We start from the raw sequence: 19,647 nt of genomic DNA, 5'->3' as shown, positions 1-19,647 counted from the left end.
CGCGCTGCTATAAAATTTTTTTTTGCATTTTGCAGGAATATTGTTATAGCCTGTACCCTAAGTGTAAAAGGCTATATTAGTTTTGTGCGAGTGTACATAGACCTCACAAAGTATATATATTCTTGATCAGCATGACGAGACGAGTCGATCTAGTCCTGTCTGTCTGTCTGTCCGTCTGACCGTATGAACACCTGGATCTCAGAGACTATTAGAGGTAGAGTCACCAAACTTTGCACCATGATGCGTTATGTGTGTACGATGTGCCAGTTTGTTTTATTTTTTTGATTTCTTCCCCCCCCCCCCACTTCACCCTATGGGGGTTTTCCCGATTTTCCGTTCGTATAATCACCTATATGTCGGAGACCATATAACCTAAGGACACCAAATTTTAGTCCAAGATGCCTTATGTGAATACGCAGAAAATGTGTATTTTGGAATCTCCCTCCCTCTCTCCTCTCCCCCGCAAATCGCGATTTTCTCTAACTCCGGATCGGGTGGTGGCAGATCTTCCTTCCGATCTCGAGTGACCTCTCCATGTTTCAGATTAGGGAGGAAAGGGGCTGTGTTTGTGGATCTATCCTTACTATGCATGTGCGGGCTCGGAATCGGGTGCATACAAATTTTTATAAATCCCTTCAGAGTCTTGACTCAAAACGATGATAGACTGATGGACCTGAAGTCTTTTGGTTTATCCTGCAAACAGAGTTCATAAAAATTGCTAAAATCTACTTTTATAATTTTTTGCATTTTTTGTTATTTTAGTAACAGTAAAATAAAATATCACATTTATTAAAAGCATTGTAAACCTATTTTGGAAAAACCTAATCAATTTACAATAACATCTCATAAGGAGCTACAAAAAAATTTTAAAATATAATTTCCAAATAAAAACAAGAGAGAACGCTACAGTCAAGCAAGCCCGACAAAAAAGGAAAAATTAAAAAAAAATATTAAATTATTAAAAAAATTGAATTAATTAATTAACTAAATTAAATTAGAAGACATGTTTATGTTCAGTTTTAACAGCATACATTTACATCACGTGCCTATACCTGTTTCTATGCGTGCATATATGCAGCACAAAGTTGAACCAAAGCAGCAACAACAACCACAGCTGCGGGAGCGCTACAAGCAGAGCATGGGCAGCGACTTTATTTATGGCTATAACTTCATATAACTCTTCATAACTGACCTATCATGATGACACTTAACATACGGACAAATAACCACGAACTGGATGTATATGCCAAATTTTAGTTCAAAATTCCAAGAATTACCGGAGTTAGGAAAAACACGAATTGCGGGAGAGTGGGGAGTGTATCAGAAAAAAACCACACCCTCGATCTGCCTAGGGCTTAGGGGAACCTCAATGCCAAGTTTGGTTATCCTAGCTATTGTACTTGCTGAGATCGTTGCGCTCATACAGACAAACGGACGGACGGTCAGACGGACATAGCTATATCGATTTGTCTTGTCATCCTGATCAATAATATATATATACTTTGTGGGGTCTGCCACGCCTCCTTCTGTGTGTTACATACATGCGCACAAAACTAGTATAGCCTTTCACCCCTTTGGGTACAGGCTATAATAACAACTTATCAGAGAAAGTAAATTAGAATTAATGAAAGGCTAGCTCATTAAATTTTAAAGAATAAACAAATGGAAAATATGAATAAAAAAGGAACCTCGGACGCTGTGGGAGAAGATTTCTCACAGCCGTGTGGGGTCAGAGATTCTGGAAGTGACTAAAGAGGCGTTTTTAGGAAGGAAAGAGAGAGTTCGGTTGATGGCAGATGGAAAAAGCGTACATATGTAAATGAAGAATAAATCCCGGGAAGGATTAATCAATGCATAGTTAGTTGCACATCTATTAAGAACAAGCAGAGAAGCTAAAGTCGCCTTCAAAATACTTTGTAAATATATGTAGAATAATTATAGAAATTAACAAAATTAAACAAAAAATTTTCATTGATTTTACCTCCCTTTGCGTGTCTGTGTGAGCATGTATGCAGTAGAATGTTGATCCAAAGGACCAACAACAACAACAACAGCTGCGGACAGTTCTTGGGTAGAGATTAAATACATAACTCCCTTTAAAATCGGCCTATCATAATAAATCTTAGAATATGGACACTTAATCAAAGCAAATACCTCTAGTTATTTGCTAAATTTGAGGCAAATTCAATTCCAAGAATTACGGGAGCTATGGATAATCACGAATTGCGGGGGGTGAAGGGAGGAGGGAGGGAGGGAGGGAAATTCCAAAATACACAGTTTCTGCGCATTCATATAAGGCATTTGGGACTAAAATTTGGTGTCCATAGGTCTTATAGTCTCCGATATATAGGTGATTATACGAACGGCGTTTCGGAAAAACTTCATTATTGGGGAAGTGGGGGAAATAAAAAAATAAACAAAAATAACAAACTCGTATACACACATTAGACATCCTTGTGCAAAATTTGGTGTCTCTAGCTCTTGTAGTCTCCGATTTCCAGGTGTTCATAGAGGGCTAGATGGACTCGTCTTGTCATGCTGATCAAGAATATTTATACTTTGTGGGGTCTTCTGCCTGTTACATTTTTCAGCTGCGCAAACCTAATATACTCTTGTACATTTCATGTACAGAGTATAAAAATTGCAATAAAACTCATTGCAACAGGAATGCTATGCCACGTCAGAAACAACCCTAATACTGATTGAATGCATGCAGAATCGATTGAAAGCTGTATCATTCCAATGCCACACTGGTCGGAATAAGGTATCCAAGTCGCATTGTGAATAATTTTTCCTCTAGCTCTGGAAGTCTACAACAGCCCTCAAACTGACCTGTTTTTAATGAAAAACATTCCTGTTTTGATGTCGTCGTACTAAGTACTATTTTGATGCCCAATAAATATGTTTGAAAGAGTTTAGTTGTTAGATCCTTGCAATGAAAAACATAGCCAAAGGTATGTCGAATATTAAACATTAACCAAATCTTATGTTTTGATTTATGTTGTCTTCGTTTTTGTGTGTTGTGTCGGCTCATTCTTTTTAGATAGTGTTAACCTAAATAAAATGTTTTTGTTAATTAAAAACTTGTTGATCCTTATTTATATGTACTAATTACTATTTGTTCATTAAAATGTATAGAATATCAACTCTGCTCCTTTTTGTTCCTTTTCAAAAAAATCAGAAAACGCATTTAAGCAGTTTATATTCCAGAAAATTAAGGTAAAAATCATTGATGAATATAATACTATTATGTTAATATCGGAAAAAGTAAAAGCCCATGCCAAGTTGTAATGACACTCTATAAAAAAACACGAATTGTTTTATTTTTAACATGATTGTCGAAGTTGATTGTCATTTTGAGTATTGATTGAAAACGCTACAGTCGAGCAATCCCGACAGTGAAATACCCTGTACTCAGACCAATTTTTGGCACTGAGATATGTAGCTTTCGAAATTTGGACAGTATTGACGGAAGAGCTAGGAGCGTATACCCCAAATTTGGTTCGTACGCATATTTTGGTCTCTCAAGACAGCATACCAAGTTTGGTTAATATGGGCTCAGCTCATATCGAAGTTAGTGAAAGTCGGCCTTATCGGTTACATGACAGCTATATGAATTACGTGCAAACCAAATTTGGGGTAAATATCTTTATATTCACCTTTCTCTTTTTATACCCTGTACCCAAAGGGTACAAGGGTATATTAGTTTTGTGCGAGTGCACATGGAACACACAGAAGGAGGCTTGGTAGACCCCACAAAGTATATATATTCTTGATCAGCATGACAAGCCGAGTCGATATAGCCATGTCCGTCTGTCCGTCTGTCTGTCTGTATGAACGCAAGGATCTCCGAAAGTATAAGAGCTAGAATAACCAAACTTGGTATACAGATTCTCCTGAGACCGAGAAAGGACGAGTTTGTTCATTTTTTCTGATCCATCCCCCCACTCCCCCTCTACTAACGATTTTCTATAACTCCCGTAATTCTTGGAATTTTGAACTAAAATTTGGTAGTCACATTAGGTTAGTTACTATATAACCGTATACCAAGTCTCATTATGATAGAATGATCGGAAAGAAAGTTATAGCCATATAACCAGGCCCAATGCACACATACATACATATGTACAAGTACACAAACACGCATAAGGCACGATTCTGATGTAAATGTAAATGTATGTATGCATGCATGGAATATTTTATATTTAATTTAGTTAATTAATTAAATTAATTTAGTTAATTAATTAAATTAATTAATTAATTTAATTACTTTTTTGTGGGGTGGTACAGGGTATTTAAGAGTTGAGCCTGCTCGGCTTTAGCATTCCTTTCTTGTTCTGTTTCTCTATCTCCCTTTCCTTCTTTCTTTTTATACCCTGTACCCAAAGGGTACAAGGGTATATTAGTTTTGTGCGAGTGCACATGGAATACACAGAAGGAGGCTTGGTAGACCCCACAAAGTATATATATTCTTGATCAGCATGACAAGCCGAGTCGATATAGCCATGTCCGTCTGTCTGTCCGTCTGTCCGTCTGTCTGTCTGTATGAACGCAAGGATCTCCGAAAGTATAAGAGCGAGAATAACCAAACTTGGTATACAGATTCTCCTGAGACCGAGAAAGGACGAGTTTGTTCATTTTTTCTGATCCATCCCCCCACTCCCCCCCTATTAACGATTTTCTATAACTCCCGTAATTCTTGGAATTTTGAACTAAAATTTGGTAGTCACATTAGTAATTAGTTAGTAATTATATATCCGTATACCAAGTTTCATTATGATAGAATGATCGGAAAGAAAGTTATAGCCATATAACCAGGCCCAATGCACACATACATACATATGTACAAGTACACAAACACGCATAAGGCACGATTCTGATGTAAATGTAAATGTATGTATGCATGCATGGAATATTTTATATTTAATTTAGTTAATTAATTAAATTAATTTAGTTAATTAATTAAATTAAATTAATTAATTAATTTAATTAAATTAATTTAATTACTTTTTTGTGGGGTGGTACAGGGTATTTAAGAGTTAAGCCTGCTCGACTTTAGCATTCCTTTCTTGTTTTTTTTCTCTTTCTCGTTCTACTTCATACTTTTTCTAATTAGTTTTTAAATAGAATTAATTTTCCACCTTTACCTACTTTTTGTATAGTTTTTTAGGTCTTTAATGTCTCTGACCACATATGGCTGTGAATCGGGTCATAGCTGGCCAATTGGCTAATAAAATTCCCCCAACGTGTCGGAGGCATTAATAGACGTCATTGTACAGCTTTGTGTTAGGCTTTCTTATCTTTAATTTTGTTTAGTTTAATTTGTTATATTAAGTTTTATAATATAATCGAATAAAAAAAAAAAATATTTCGGGTTTATGCCAAAATTTTAGCAATTCCGACCAGTGTGCAATGGAACTATCGTATGAAAAAAGTATTAAAGCATTACACATCAAAAATAATGTTAATTTAAGGATAAATCATCGTCGAATAGCTGATGTTTTCAAAATTTTTATTCTGAAAATATTTAACAACATACTTGTATTCTTTAGAAAAATTAGGGCTCTTTAATATTATAATTTATTTTTTCGAACCATAATTTGAATCCAAAGTTATAGAAGTTATTGTATGTCTTGTTACGTGAGTGTCACATTTAAGTTTCATTGCATTCGATTGAATATAAGCATTTCGCGCTTAGATACTGTCCTAAAGCACATTTACTTATGCTTTAACTTTTTGCTTCATTACATTTAAATTCTCGAGGAATATTAATAATGGGAGTTATTTCCATGCAAAAGAGATCCTAACCTTTCTTTAAAATCAATTTGTATTAATCGTTTTTCCCTCATAAGTTAAAAAATTAATTTAGATTTCTTTAAAACTAATGGCAGATGCAAGAGTCTGCTTTAAATTGTGTCGTCTTTTGTTTCTTTAGTTGTTTTAAGCATTTTTTTGGCACCGCAGCTAAGGGCATTTAAATATTTAATGGCTTTTTCTGTATTTCATTCTACATCTTTTTTTTTGCAATTATTTGGCTATCTGTTTCTGTCCTAGTGTCCTCGCATCCTTCAACTGCTTTGCACCACTTTTAAAAAGTTGTACGGGCGCCGTCTATTGTTTTCGCTCGATTGTTATTGTTGTTGATAGCGTTTTAGAAATAAATTAAAATTTCATTGGAGTGCCTTTTCAAACTTTCTTAATTACAAATGTGCCCTCGTTGCTGTTGCTGTGGTTTTTGCTTTTAATGTTGCCAGGAGTTGTGTAAGTCAGTTGTAGGTGAGTTTTTTGTTGTTCGAGCAAAGGTTGACTGAATTGTCGACAAGAATGTTCGTGTCCGTTTGCTGTCGAGAGCTGTCTTTAGAGTGTGCCATATAATATTTAAAGCATACAACAATTACCTGCAAAGTGGCAGCAAAACACGGTCGCTCATGCATTTTTCAAACGAGTGTTGCCGTCCACTAGACATGGCATGGCAGCAAATAATCACCACAATATCAACAGCAACAACAACAACAGCAGTGTTAGTTTTGCTTCATTACACAATGAAAATATGCACCAACAATAGCAGAAGCTACCATTTATGACCATTAGGGACATACCACGCACACCCACAGCCAGACCCACACCTACACTCACGCACCTTGCGTTGTCTAAGCGACTACATGAAAAAATAATAATGCACAAATGGCAGTGGAGGAAAACAAAACGAAACCAACCATCAACGGCCCAGTGCGGCAACAACAAAAACAACGAGCATTGCACTCAACCAAAAACATACCCTAAGGACACACACAAAACTTGGTCGCTTGTGGAGCGCACTCTGTGTGCACTTAGATGCAAACAACGAGAGCAACAAAGCAGCGAGGCACAACAACAAATAAAGAAACTACAACAACAACAACAGCGGCAGCAAAGACATCAAGTAATGACAGCAAACAGCCACGTCAACAATGGCGCTGGCTAACTGTTCAGCCATCATCCGTCCTAAGCCAACAGAGCTGCCCATGAAGTAGTAGCAAAGTCCGCAGAATTGAGTACCTGATACCGCCAGAAAAAAAGCTAAAAACTATACATCTTATGTCACTTGAGCTTTTACTGGAAACTTCACTAGATACTTTAAAACAATTGCGTTTGTGTAAAATTAAATTTACCGGCAAGCTCATTGCACTAAAAAGATTTACATCATCTATGATTATATTTAGCGATAAACCGCTGCTACATCGACACCCTTACTCGCTCATAAAAGTTTTCTTCCAAAACTATCATTTATGAATGGCCTCCCACATGCGTTCACTATATGGACCGCTCCTCCTTCCGCTTCATTTTGCCACACTTCCTGGATGTGCATCGGCCAGCTGCGTATCTTCGGCCCATCGTCGTTGTCTTTATTTGCCTGCTGCCCTTGTTAGCCGTTGTTGCTGTTGTCGTGGAGCAGCACTTAAGTGGCCGTTTATGTGCTGGCATTAATTGTTTATGCATAAGAACTGTGTGAATATTTACAAAACGTTTAGTCAACTCTAAAAAGGGGCTTACAACCTCATTTTAAGTCCAAGTCAATTTTGAAGGCTCTGCCAGCAATTCAATAACCAAAAGTCCCAAGGTAATCTAGCGCATGAAACACACCACACACTCCTGGCAACAGTTTGGCAACACAGAGATATTTTTTAATTAAATGTCAAAAAATGGGACCGTAAGCAATAATGGGCCATGTGAGTATTTGCACGTGTCTATAACGTGTGTATAGTATGTGCATAGGTGTCTGGTTGCATGTGGATGTTATTGTGTGTGTGTGTGTGTGTAGCTGTCTTGGTACACAATTCAATTGACAGGCAACGACAGCAACGCATTGGCAATTGGTAGCCACAAAAGCGCACCCGTGAGTGCCATAAGCGCCATGATAGGCCAAGATAATTGTTACGTCATTAAGCGCAGACTGTAAAAAGTGGGCGAAAGGCATAAAAAACAAACAGCAAGAACAGCTAGAACAGCAACAACAACAACATAAAAGCGGCACATAAAAGCCAGCAAAATAAACATACAAACATGTAGTACATATGTGAGCTCAAATAAATAAACGCGCAAATGAAAAATGTTGCCGAAATGTGGCCCAAAAAACCATAGCATACATTTGTGCGCTGTTTTGCTTAGGCTCTATGCTGCCAGGCTGGCAGCTAAATTTACAATTAAATAAATTCGTACCGACATATGCGGCAAGGCGTAAACAACAGCGTCAAGCAGAGCCGAGAGACAAATCACTGGAGAGCTGAAGAGCAGCCAGCAACGGAAGTAAAAACAATGCCTACAACATTGTGCACAAATATGTGCGAGAATGGGTGTGCGTTGCGAGTGTGTGAATTATTTTTTGGCGACTCAAATGAAATGTCGAAATGAAAAGGGCGAAGCAAACCCACATATACATATGCAGGTAGCGAGAGGTTTTTGCTTGCTGCGCTTTGTGTCTCTTATTCGTTGGTGTGTGAGCGGAGAGCAGAGAGCGCAGGCGCTCTCAATTCACTCAAAGCTTAAAAGAGCATCCCTTCGTGATTGTGTGTGTGTGTGAGTATGAGACTATTGGCGCTTATTGGCAATGTCAATGTAACTTTTATCCTGCTGCCGCTTCAGTGGTTTCTTTTGCTGCAGCAGCAGTAGCTACTTCGCGAGGTGCGTGAGTGTGTGTGTGTGCGAGTTTTGTTGTCCCTCGGCTGTTCCTTTATGCGCTGATTTAAATGCTACTGATAAGGCGGCATTAGGCCTTTGCATTATAATTCGAACATCGCAGGCAGTCACAAAACACGTTCAGCATTGTCTGCTCCTCACAATGGGAGAAATATCGAAATCTTTCGATCAAAATTTGATTCTTTTATTGACAGAAATTGATTATATATTTGATGTTGTTGTGTTTGACATATAATAATATAAGTACTTTGCGTACCTGTGCTAACCTTATTTTTAATTTCAATAAAGAACTTCACTAAGTACTAAACGTCTGCGAAAAGACCAGGTTTTCAAATAATATTTACTTTGCACACCTCACAATATATACGTTTGAAATAAGAAATAGTTTCTTCATGTAGTGACAAAATCTTTAGCACACGATACATAATATAACCGCGCTTGACTTCACCTTTCGAGACAGTCGATGTATCAATCGAAAAGTATTAAAATACACTTTCTGAATTTAAAAGAGGATTGGTCGGCTATATCGGTTTGATAACCTTATAAACTTTAAAATAAAAGGGTGCCAAAAAACATCCTGCTTAAATTTTAATATTTTGAGCTAGAAAGTGAAAAAATAAGAAGAACGAAATTATGTAAACGAATTATTTACGTCTAAAACATCGTGAGCATTGATAATGAAATTCATAGACATCTATTTTTTTACTTCACTCTTTCGATATAACACACAACTTGTAAAGCATGTCTTTCCAGATAGGTTCCACAATATACGAGTATATTCAAAGCTTCTTGACAAATCATAAACAGAATATATTTCTGGTATATCTAAGGGTTCGAATTGTTACCATATTCCACGCCTCACAAATCATGCCAGTTTTGGGTGTCTTAAGCATTTAAATCATATCCAGATATATATAATAGTGCTCGTAAGCGCATCGCAAGTTTTTATTGATGATTGGTCGTTCTCTGTTGCCCGCTTATAGGCGCAGAAGTTTACAATTGACTTTTAACGATGTGACGTGTGCGCAAGTGTCTGTGTGGAAGCGTATAGGGATGCGTGTAGGTAGGTGTGTGCGAATTTATGTTTTATCATTTATTGTCAGTGAAACGTGTGCTTGGCAGCATCGCCTGCTGCTGCTGTCGGTGCCATTTTGTTTCGATTTTAGCCGCCGTGCTTTGTTCCATCAATGACTCTTGTTGTTTCTCTGATAATATGCTGCGCCTTTGTTTTCGCAGCAATAAAAATTGGTTGTAATTTAGTCGTGTGTGTGTGTGTGCCATTTGTGGCCTTTGGTATTGTTATGATTGATACGAGCACACTCGCTTCATTTAGTTAACATTGCCTTATGTGTGTCCGATCTGGTCTATACTTTTCCAATTAATTTCATTGATGCGTGATTCATTTTAATGCTACGCCAAGTTGTGACTATTTGTGTTGGACACATTTCTTCGGAAATCAGTGCGTCCACACACACATACACATCATTTGCATAGCCCTTGCCCATTCGGTAAGTGACGGAAATTATGGATGTACGTGCTTCGCATAATAGAAAACGTCTAACTAAGTCACATGGCATATACTACATATGTCCGGTAGTTATGTCCTTATGCACCATCAAATAGCTGTTGCAAATCAAAATATGTTGGAGTCGTGACTACGCTTAGCAGGAACAATATTGTTAAATAGCCCTAAAAAATACTATGTATGTATGTATAAATCTAGACAGTTCAAAGAACAAGTGTGGACCTAGTATTTCCTTATCAGTATAATAAGATGAATCCAACATATTTTCTATTTCCGCCTAATAAAAGTCTCGCTGCATATTAAAAATAAATATTTTCACATTCAATTCAATGCTATATTTAGTATTAAAATCAAATTAAACCAAGTAAATATAACTAATAATATATTAAACTATTGATTTAAATATGTATACTATTCAAAACTAAGTGCAAATATTTGTCTTTAAAGTGTGTCATGTTTAATTTAGTTTTAATTTGCGCTCACTTCAAGTAACAAATTTATTTTATTTCATAATAAAATTGAATATTTTTCTTAACTTTAAATGGAAGTTTTTGTAGTTGATTGAAATATACTAGAAATATATTACATTTTAATATTTTTAATAGTTAATTCGAGTATTTCCAAATGTAAAATAGAGACAACATTTCGCTACAATTCCTAAGTAAGTTTTCAGCAGTTGTGTGGTATAAATACCAAGTGTAACCCCTTGATATACGTGGTCGTTAGGTATGTGTCAAGTAAGTAGGTTCTACCAGCTATTCCTCACTTTTAAAATATCAATATTGATCTACGCTATAATTATATTACGCGATATTATTATAATAATAAAAGAATTTGAAAATTACTTTCTAATAAAAATGTTTTATATAAATAAATATATATAAATATGCATTACGCAATGTGATTATTAAAACAAGTAGAGAAGCTAAAGCTAAAGGGTCCCGACGTCGAAACACTCGGTATTCGTACTCACTTAAAGGGTGTATAATTGCACATTTATGTGAGTGTATGCACGTCTATGCGTATCTATTCGTGTGTGTGGGAGCATGTTTGCAGTCAACCAAACCACCAGCATCGACAACAGCTGCAGGCAGCGCTTGGGCAGCGAATATATTTATGGCTATAACTTCCTGATAAACCGGTCTATCTATGAAAATTGACATGCGGACACATAATCACTAACTGGGTGTATTTTTATACCCTGTACCCAAAGGGTACAAGGGTATATTAGTTTTGTGCGAGTGCACATGGAACACACAGAAGGAGGCTTTTTAGACCCCACAAAGTATATATATTCTTGATCAGCATGACAAGCCGAGTCGATATAGCCATGTCCGCTTGTCTGTCCGTCTGTCTGTCTGCATGCACGCAATGATCTCCGAAAGTATAAGAGCGAGAATAACCAAACTTGGTATACAGATTCTCCTGAGACCAAGAAAGGACGAGTTTGTTCATTTTTTCTGATCCACCCCCCCACTCCCCCCCTCTGATGTAAATGTATGTATGCATGCATGGAATATTTTATATTTAATTTAGTTAATTAATTAAATTAATTTAGTTAATTAATTTAATTAAATTAATTATTTAATTTAATTACTTTTTTGTAGGGTGGTACAGGGTATTTAAGAGTTGAGCCTGCTCGACTTTAGCATTCCTTTCTTGTTTATATTTATTTATAAATTAAAGTTCAAAATTCGGAGAGTTACGGGAGTTATGAAAAATCACGGATTGCGACGGAGAGGGGGGAGGGAGGGAAATTCCAAAATACGCATTTTCTGCGTATTCACATCTTGGCATCTTGGAATAAAATTTGTTGCTCTTAGGTCTTTTAGTCTGGGAGATATACATAGGTGATTAAACGTACGGCGTTTCCGAAAATCCCCCAAAGAAGGGAAATGGGAGGGAAATTCAAAAACATAAAACAAACTTGCACAGCGTACACACATAAGGCATTTTTGTGCAAAATTTGGTGTCTCTAGCTCTGAGTCTCTGAGATCTCTGAGTCTCTGAGATCCAGCTGTCCCTAACACAAACATACTGGCACTTAAAACGCAATAACTTCACTTCCAATCGATGAAATGTCATGAAATTCTCATTAGACAATCGATAAAGATAGCAGATTCTAACGCACCAGTCGACATATAGATAGCGCCACCAGGGGGCGCATGTAGTTCTAAAACTGTGTGTAGTGATTAAAATATAAAGACGAGCTGCTTTCTTCTCATCTTACTCATTAAACAAATATAACATGCGCTCTACTATTCATCCTTAATGGATTGTTTACACACCAATAATATATGCCCTTCCACTTTTCAAAGAAGATTGTTTCAAGAGAAAATTACATGTACATAATAATATTTAAAATTTCGAAAATTTATATTAAAACATTCATAAGGACTGAATTTGCAAGTGCTCCCTAATACTCATCCTAGTCGGGTTAAAAGGCGTCGTTAATAATGGCTGAAAGAAGCATTTTGCGCAACCACGCTACTATATAGTCGACAAACAATGCATAACAAATTTGTCAAATCTTAGGTACCAGGGGATTGATGGACAGAAGCAGAGAATGCAACAAAGTCAAAACCATTTATATTTTGTTTTGCGTTTGTGGCCCCGCTTCAGCATTTCCATACATATTGTATACTTGACTTGATCGAGCTTGGTCGTCGCAGCTGGAGCAGAAACCGTGCAGGCAGATGAAACTATTTTTGTGACAGTTGCACAAATGTCGCTCCCAAGCGTGCAACAGAAAAGAAGCAACAAATAATACACAGCCTGACTGTTTTATGTGTCATATTTCAGTCTCACAGCACACTCATCCACTCTATCTCTGTCTCCGTCTCCGTCTCGTTGCAGCCAACAACTACTGCAGAAGCAGCAACAACAGCAACAACAACAATTTCGACATAGGAACAAAAGACTTTTTTTCGTACAACCGAAGCAATTAACTGAAAATGTAGCGGAAGGACATGGCCAGACGGAAACTGCAAATGCATCTGAACGCAACGAGCATAGAAATGTGAGTACGGCACGGAATGAGAACCGTGGGCAGGGGCTCCATTTCTAATTATGTCGGATATATATGTGATTGTATGTGCGCTGGGGAGGGGGCGGGGAGGGATGGGTGTGCCCGGCGGGTAATTGCTTTAGTTATGCGCAAAGTCAATAGAACTAAGGCGCAACTGCAATTGAGTTGAATTTCATTTGCTTTCAATTTGCCAGCGCGCTCTAATTTCGCCGCTGCCTCAATTCTATCTGTATCTGTATCTATGTCTGTGTTGTACCCGTACGGGGGCTTGCATTATTAAAAATCAACGAGGCATTTTCCAAAGAAAAGACGCAAGACATTGCCAAAGCTTTGTGTTTGTTCTGGCAATGATTTATTTGGGCCAAGCCGACGCTTGCCAAGATAGCCTGTCAGTCTTCCATTCTGTCAGCCTGCAGCCGCTTCTCAGCCTTTGTGCATTGCGCTAATCAACAAATACTAAAAGGAAATGTTGCATACAACTGTCATTGACGGCGCATCAGAAGAATACTTCTGCCGGCAGCGCTCTTTGTTGAAAGCGAGATTACAGGCATTTGGTTTTTAACAGGGAAAAGCTAAGATTATATACTCTTATGTAGTATAATATATTGGTCATTGCTTCTGGTCTGTCTGCAATTGAACGCATTCCTACAAACCTATTCAAAGATGGATTTCCTATCAGCCTGTTTCTTTCTAAATTTAAAAGAAGTGTTTTTAAGTAAACGTCGTCAGTGTCGAACAAAATACAAGAAAAATGTTATTCCTGTATACGTGTATACATGGATCCTGCTTTGTTATTTGTCTGCAATTTCTGATATGGGCTTTATTATTATCTTACTCATCTATCGCGTGATGCATTTTACACTGTACTCAAAACAATTTTAATAAATAGAACCGTTTCGACGTAGAGCTTTGGTTAATTTCGATTCAGTAATTTCCAACGGTTTTTCTGGTCATGCCTATTAGGAATATAAACAAGTCCTTCAGAAGGGTGCTTTCTTGTGCATCTTACATATATGCATACCAAATAGTACCGACATAATACGAGTTTGAAACGTGATCCGCGAATTGAATTGAATTCCCCCCCTTCCCCGCTACAGAATTTCGTCAATATTGTCCACAAAGCTACACTTTGCACACGTAATCTATATACAACAAGTAGAGAAGCTAAAGTCGGGTATCCTGACCTTGAAATACTCTGTACATATGTGTAGTATAAATATGCGTATCTAGGCGTGTATGTGTGGCTATGCAAAGCAGTAACAACAACAACAGCTGCGGTCACTGCTTGGTCATATACACATATATGGCTATAACTTCCTGTTAAATCGGCCTATCATTATGAAACGACACACAGACTCATAATCACTAACAGGAGGTATTTTCCGAATTTCAATGAAAAATTCCAAGAATTACGGGAGTTACGATTTGCGGGGGAGAGGGGGGAGGGAGAGAAATTCCAAAATACACATTTTCTGCGAATTCACATAAGGCATCTGGGACTAAAATTTGGTGTCCCTAGGTTTTATAGTCTCCGAGATATAGGCGATTATACGAATGGAAAATCGGGAAAGTCCCCATAGGAAAGGGGGGGGGGGAATCCAAAAAATAAAACAAACTCGTATAGCGTACACAAATAAGGCATCTTTGTGTAAAATTTGGTGTCTCTAGCTCTTATAGTCTCTGAGATGCAGGTGTTCATACGGACGGACACACGGATAGGCTGACAGACGGGCAGACAGACAGACATGGCTAGATCGACTCGTCTTGTCACGCTGATCAAGAATATATATACTTTGTGGGGTTTGCCTTCCGCAAACCTAATATACTCCTGTATATTTCATGTACAGAGTATAATTATCTACGTTTGTTCCAAATGTCATCCAAATCGGTAAATTCTAAAAAAAATAAGCGAAACAATTTCACTCCGGTACCTATGCCCACAAGCTGCAGCATCAAATTCGGTTTCAGTGCTGGAACTCTGGCTGGGTACAGTGTATTTCACCGTCGGGCTTTCTCGACTGTAGAGTTCTCTCATGTTCTACCTTAGCTTTCAGATGAGGCCGAAAACTGGGACCCTTTTCGAATATCGGATTGAAGCCAAATACTTAGCATATACTATGTATCTTCTTCCATACAAGAGGCCAGAAGGAAATTTCTAAGGGGGGTTGTAAATGCAATTGCTCTCTGTTGCAAACAACTGTAGAAACCTCCCATTTTTTTTTTCGAGTAAAGTCTGCCTTGGGACGATGTTTCCGATTCAAAATCATCTTGAATCTTGTATCACAGCTGATCGTGACTTCCCTTATCATTCCGTTATTCATATAGGAAATGCACTTTTAACCCAATTCCGTTCACAAATATAATGCAGTTTTTAATCCCAATTTGGAATTTTGGAAACCTTGCGTTTCCACCGGATGTGCGTCTAAATCACTTTTCAAAGTTTTAGGCAAAGCCTTCAGCTGCTTTATCCCACCGCAATGCCGTAAAGTTCGTAACGCGCATTCGAGGACATCGGAAAAATGGCAATGACAACAACAGCAACACTAACAACAACATGAATAGTTAGACTCGAGTACGCGTTCAAGTACAAGATTGTTAGCAAGGCACATGACGACGCGGGAATGTCACAAAACTGCCGTACAAGCGCACGGTATTCTTCTGTGGTGCATTGCAGGGAGGGAAGGGGCGAGAAGGTGCTGGAAGGGTAGGGACAACGAACGGGAACGCCACTTGCATGGCTGCCATTTGACAAGGTGCACGAAACTAAAGCAGCCCGCTGGGCACGACTAGAGCTGCACCTTTCTGTGCTGAGGCTGGTGGCTGGTGGCACTTGAAATGCAAGGCAATGATGCATTTAATCGAAACTCAACTCACAAGGTGAACGACAAACGAGGGGGCGTGGCATTATCACAAAGGCAACGAGAAGGGGGCGGAACCATTGGTGCTGGCTTGTCTTTAGCACCATAGTTGCTGCCGTGACCTCATTTGCATGCGACACATAAAGGAAACGGTACACTGCTACATAAAAGCTTCATTGGTTGTCTTCAATTTTATTGTGATTCTTACCGACTTGGCAGACTTTGGTCTTTGTGCCAGGGTCGTTATTGTTTTAGACCTAACATATATTATAGTTGTAAATTTATAAGCTTTCATTTTGTATACCCTGTACCCAAAGGGTAAAAAGGTATACTAGTTTACTGCGAATGTATGTAACACACAGAAGGAGGCGTGGCAGACCCCACAAAGTATATATATTCTTGGTGAGGAGGACAAGCCGAGTCGAGTTATAGCTTGATTCTGATGTAAATGTATGTATGCATGTATGGGATATTTTATATTTAATTTCATTAATTAATTAAATTGTACTGGGTATTTAAGAGATGAGCCTGCTCTACTTTAGCATTCCTTTCTTGTTTTAATATTTGTATTAAGCCTCTTAAAAATTGTATTTTATTTATTGGGCAAGTAGATTTTTTAACGACAACATAATGGAAATGACTTGTTCAGAAGAATAGTAATAGTAGTAATAGTACCAGCATTGTGTTGAAAAGAAAACGAAAATAAGGATTTGCCTTCTATATTGCTATCATCATAAGCACTAAAAGCACGAGGCAACGCATTGAATAGTATGTGAATGATTTTTCTTCACTATTTTAGCCACAATTTGCAACCTCCTGCTGTATATTTCACAACTGCTTAGGGTTTCTTATAAAGCAACGCTTCACATATAAGTTTAGGATAGTATACCATAATGCTACGACTTTCATTTGTCTAAAAATAAATAAAATAATGAGAGAATTTTATAGTCGAGCTCACTAGTTTCTTTTGTAGAAGAGCAGCTTTTTATTATGTTCTCAAAGGAGTTACAAGCTTTTGAAGACGGCGCGTCCTACTATTATGGATTAAAACTTCGCTGTCGGATTAAAGATCCGCCGATCATTTTGACGGCTAAGAGATGCAGTTTGATGTTGATCCCCAGCAGGATAATGCCCTTATAGCTGTTCAGCAGAACTTTATGTTTGTTGTGAATAACTTCAAGCAGCACATTTGGAGCTATTCTTTCCGACTCAAAAACGCATTTCACTACTACATTAACTCTCTTCTCGAAAGTCCTTGTGTAAGTGTACTCCGCCATGGCATAACTGGCCGATTGGCTTTGCAACGGGCACTGCACTGCTTAGGTATGCTTCATGCATCGCCTGACAGCACGCAACATTCTAATAAATTTGGCATTATGTGCCCATTTTGCATGGGGCCCAAACAATTTACCAGCACTTTGATAATTTATGTTGCAAATGTGAGTTTGGGCGCCAGCTCTCAGTACATGTTTCGGGCATTGTCGCCTAATCTTGTAGCTTGGGCTCACCTATCAGGAGGGGACTTGATGCATATCATGCAAATTCATTTGAGACCGTCAAGGTGTCCTGTACGTCTATGGCTTTGTGGATTGGTTAGATAGGTAGGCCATTGTGCCCCATGGTCATCAGAGGAGCGTGTGAGGAATTAACTCCTGCCTCCTTCTCCGCTTGGCATTGATTGCGGGCACGTGTTCGCATGCAAAAGGCAGTAATTGAAACTGAGCTAATGACAACAACAACAACAATAGGTGCACATGAAGGCAATAACAACGCACACGCACTAAGGACATTGCTTGCATATCGAATTGATTGCCCTTGATGTGCAGCCTTGTTGCACTCTAATGACACGCATTAAAGCAGCATTTATAAATGGCAGGCGAGCATTTCACATATCAGGTCATGGCGTTGACACCAGTTGTACACCATGGCCACAATTGACAGCCGTTGCAATTGATATTCCTTCCCTGATTTGTTTAACAAACGACACCTGTGACTGTGCGATCAATACCAACAACAATTAAGTGGGTGTTTTCGAGTGCTTGCCAAACAGCGACGACAGCAAAATAAAATTATTAATTCGCATATTTGAATCGCTCCTGCGCTCAAGTGGATTCCATATCCATATATTTCTGGGCTTTGCTCCGTTCCGAAATGCTTTCGCCGCTGGTCTGTGAATGCGTCCAGCCTTTAAATAGCTGTGACATTTTCAATTGCTCTCATTGAATTTATTTAGACCATATGCAAATGCTGTCATCAATAACCACACGCCAATTTATTGAAAGCACTTGATGTTCTCCTCTCCATTGCTTTTTGCAGAGTTGCATTACCTATTTATACTCTGTACATGAAACGAACAAGAGTATACGTATGGATTTTAGGCTTGCGAGAGGTTGAAAATGTAACAGGCAGAAACAAATGCGGCAGACCGCACAATCCGATTTAGCACTCTCTGTCCGTCCAAGCCCCAGTTGATCAGTTTCTTCTTGAAAGGTCAATTTATTCCAGGAATATGCTTTGGCTCTCCCACATGCTCACACACAGATACGCATACACACACATAGGTACAGAGTATTTAAAAGTCGCACTTAAGATTTTCCACTTATTTTTATACCGGGTACAGGGTATATTAGGTTTGTGCAAAGTATGTAACATACAGAAGGAAGCATCTCCGACCCCATAAAGTATATATATTCTTGATCAGCATGACGAGAGAAATCGATCTAGACATGTCCGTCCCTCCGACCGTCTGTCCGTCCGTCTGGATGAACGCAAGGATCTCAGAAACTATAAAAGCCGGAATAACCAAAGTTGGTATCCAGATTCTCCTAGGTCCGAGTAAGGACGAGTTTATTTTATTTTTTTTAATTTTCCCCCCCCTTCCTCCGCTACAGAATTTCGTCAATAGCGTCCACATTTCAAATGCTACCTAAACCAAACTTTGCACACATAATTAATATATAATTGTCTATTGTTGTTCACAATTTTATTCAATTCGGTCATAAGAAAAGTTATTCTAAGAAAAGTTATTAGCAAAACAAATTCTCGCCAGTACAACCCCTCCAAACTGCAGCAACAAGTTCGCTCTTCTTCTTCCTCTTTTTGCTGCTGCTATGGGCGCATATAACTCAGTGACGGAAGTTTACCTGGGTACAGGGTATTACACTGTCGGGCTTGCTCGACTGTAGCGTTCTCTCTTGTTGTTTTTAAAACTCAATGTTCTAAGCTTAATTGAAACCGCAAATTGAATCAAATTTGCTGTCTAATATCCCTAAATTTGGTTCTTAACGAAAGGATGATTAGGCCTTTGTCTAGCTGCTTAAATATTGAATAGACCTTTCCTTAAACGTCTAAAATAACAACAGCATATTGCCAATTTGGACAAAAGAGAAGAGATTTGAGGTTTAAGGAAACATACTTGTAACATAGCATAAGTTTTTCATCACATTAGCTTTAGTGGTAAAATATTTTGAATAACAAGTTTTTGGTTAGCTTTCTGAAACTTTGAAAAAAGTTTTCTAATAGGGATTTCTAAACTTCATATTGATATCCTCGCCAAATAT

The 19,647-nt window shown here is 38.1% G+C and overlaps 1 protein-coding gene across 6 annotated transcripts in view; it reads left to right on the top strand.

Moving 5' to 3' along the window:
- Positions 1-19,647, top strand: part of LOC115620487 (tolloid-like protein 2) — a 77,739-nt gene that overhangs the window by 1,751 nt on the left and 56,341 nt on the right. For 5 of the 6 annotated variants that reach the window (XR_003995220.1, XR_003995219.1, XM_030513721.1 and 2 more), the window contains exon 2: positions 13,058-13,220. The exons of the other annotated variant lie outside the window; for it this stretch is intronic. The gene's annotated coding sequence lies outside the window, so the exon portion shown is untranslated. The remainder of the gene's footprint in view (positions 1-13,057; positions 13,221-19,647) is intronic. 6 annotated transcript variants of the gene reach the window in all.

Source organism: Scaptodrosophila lebanonensis, unplaced genomic scaffold, assembly GCF_003285725.1.
Source record: "Scaptodrosophila lebanonensis strain 11010-0011.00,11010-0021.00 unplaced genomic scaffold, SlebRS2 tig00000024-arrow-pilon, whole genome shotgun sequence".
NCBI classification, from domain to species: domain Eukaryota; kingdom Metazoa; phylum Arthropoda; class Insecta; order Diptera; family Drosophilidae; genus Scaptodrosophila; species Scaptodrosophila lebanonensis.
Note: the sequence above shows the minus strand (reverse complement) of the source record. Positions and strands in the feature narration are given on the sequence as shown.